Source organism: Mirounga leonina, unplaced genomic scaffold (assembly GCF_011800145.1).
Source record: "Mirounga leonina isolate KUSES-001 unplaced genomic scaffold, KU_Mleo_1.0 Mir_168, whole genome shotgun sequence".
Lineage (NCBI taxonomy): Eukaryota > Metazoa > Chordata > Mammalia > Carnivora > Phocidae > Mirounga > Mirounga leonina.
Window position 1 is genome coordinate 36,935,924 of NW_023270426.1, and position 2,771 is coordinate 36,938,694.

General features: G+C 47.0%; 1 pseudogene; it reads right to left on the bottom strand.

The window, feature by feature from the left end:
• Nucleotides 1–2,321: 2,321 nt before the first annotated feature.
• Nucleotides 2,322–2,420, bottom strand: LOC118017205 (annotated as a pseudogene).
• Between the last annotated feature and the right edge of the window lie 351 nt (nucleotides 2,421–2,771).

Consider the following 2,771-nt stretch of genomic DNA (forward strand, 5'->3'; position numbering starts at 1 on the left):
ACGAAGGAAGAATGAAAGGGAGGGAGGGCGGGAGGCCTGTCAGAGAGAGGTGGTCGGTTCTATTTCTTGTCTCACCGTTGGATGTGTGTTATGAAATAAATTCACAGGCCATTGGTTTAGAGCATTGTCAAAGGAGTGGCTGAAGTTCTGCGTCCTGGAGTCTAGGCTGGAAGGGGAAGGAAGCAAAACCATGAGGATGCTGAGAGAATGGGGAACGTGGAAAGAATGGGGGATGGCCAAGCTCGAGCAGATGGAATGTCAGAGTTAGTGGAATAAAGGGAACAAGGTCTCAGGAGAGGGAGGTGTGATCGGAGAGCCTCAGGTGGGATGAGGCAGGCGATTCAGAAGCCGGCTTGTACCCAGCGCAGGGAAGGAAGGAAGGGGATGTGGTGTGGTGGACGTGTGGTCCACATGGATATTTAAGTGCCTGAGGTGATGGCAGATTGAACGCTAGAAACAAAGATGGTGCGCCACCTGCATGCCATTAGGAGGTCTGGGGGTCATGGTGGGCAGCCGAGTGGCACAGGGAGAGGAGGGATTTACGAGTAAGGGTCTCTCTGAGGAGAAGGGAGGACACAGCTCTGGGAGTCTGGGAGGAGTGGAGAGGGATGAGTGGTACCAGTGGACAGAGCACGGCTTCAAAGGAAACAGGAACGAAGAGGAAAGTTCCCTGCCCCCAGGCTAAAGCTGAGGGGGGTTGCTCACCAAGGAACAGAGATGCCAGGGGGCACTGGACAAGCTCTGGAATGAGGGCTGCGGTAGGGGTAGGTGTAGAGGAGAAGGTGGGAGCAGGCTGGAGGTGCGCTTGCGGGAGCAGGTGCAAGGCTGCCCGCACGGCTCAAGGCTTGCCCTTCCCCACCGCGCGTGTGCTGTTTTCACACGCTCTGTTCGGTGGGTTGTGGAATAAACTTTGAAATCATAGCTGGCATTTAAAAAAAAAAAGGAGGATGCGAATGTCTTTCTGTTCAAAAACACGGAATGTTACCTGTGAGCGGGTAGTGACATGCTTTGAACCTCTTGTAACAGTTCATTAGTGGTGATAACGCACCATTTGAGGGATTAGAACATGCAACCTCCATGTCACCTCCACACGCTCTGCCCATGCCAGGATCCTCCTCCTTGTCGGGGTCTCCGAGACAACCTCGGCTCCGTTTCACACGGCGGCAGTAGCAGCAGCCTGGCGGCCCTGACTCCCTTAGTAGGGCCAACAGTGCCTTTCTCCACCTGAGCCGCAAAATCTCCGAGCAAAGCATCACAACCAACTTCGGAATGGTTTTGCCTAACGTTCTCAGCTGTTGAGGGTCCTTCTGTTGTTCTTGGCCAGGTTGTTGCAGACATTCTGAATATTTTCAAAAATAATTTCCCTATCGGTTTTTAAAGTCCTGATTCGTTGGGAGTTCGTGCGTCTAAAGACGGAATACCCTGAAACCAGCCACCTCCTAGAAAGATGCCTTCTTCAAAATGGGCTATCTTGGCATCCAGTGCCTCTGGGACGTTTTCGCTCGGTCATTCACTCCACCTCACTTGTCCCGGCAGCCTGCAGCGTGGCTCTTGTATGTGAACAATCACCGTATGTTCATTCAACTCTTCCTCTTCGTACCTGCTAGTAGCAGCCTTTCTGGGATGCATTTTTGAGTTTGTGACTCGTCACCTTTCCCTTTCAAGAGTGTGGAGTCATCTTTGTTCTCAATGACTTCTACTTTTCTGAGGCTGAATATCTTCAAGATTTAGGGTCAGTCCCTCTCCAAACACCTGCAAATGCCTTTAAAAATGAGTCCGTTCCAGGGTATAGTTTTTCTTTTATGATACCAAATTTATTCATAATACATTATGCAGGTGTTTTGATGGGAATCCAGAAACATCTTGAGACACCATATTTCTCTGAAATGTGAGAATTTAAGACCATTGCTGTTCCAACAAGTCTTGTGTATAGAGCTTTTTATTGCATTCATTTGCATTATTTTGTTCACTTCTCAGAACTCTGTCAATTAGCAACAGCTTGATCTTGCAGATGAGAATGGAACACAGAAAACTCACCCAAAGTCACATACTTGGAAGATGGTGGAGCCAGGACTAGACCCAGTGTTCTCTCTACTAGATCATTCTGCCTTTCAGAATTAAAGACAGATCAGACAATAAGATCATTCCAAATCTGGCACATGACAGGTTAGAGCTGGGAGGGACCCTTCTCAGTATCTTATTCAACCCCCACCTTCCTAGACATTCAGTACATGTATCTAATTAGGAAAAATGCAAATTATTTGACTGTATACCTATAAATATTATCCCTAGAAAGAAAAGGAACATTTGGTAAATGTACAAAAAATATGGGAAGAATTTGCATGTTATCCTTGTGTAAGGACCGTGTTAATCTTATCTGTATTGTTCCAGTTTTAGTATACGTGCTGCCAAGCAAGCTCCAGAATATTTTAAAATGAATATACTGCAATAGAAAATACCAAACTGTACCACATACGGTAAAGGTCAGTATTGTTTTACGAGACTTTTGTGTTGGTTGCATATATGTGTAGATATCATGGGTCATGATAGAAAATTTATTTCCTGCTGTGGATTGTGCTAACAGATGTTGGAAAGCCACTGGTATGGCAGAAAGAGCGTCGAAAAGTGGGTTCAATGACTTGACTCCAGTCCTTGCTCCGCCAACAACCACCTGCGTGAGCTTGGCCAACGAACTTGACCCGCTGGGGCTCCAATTCCTTATTATTAAAATGAGCAGGTCGAACTAGATGTTTTTGAGATCCCTTTCTCTA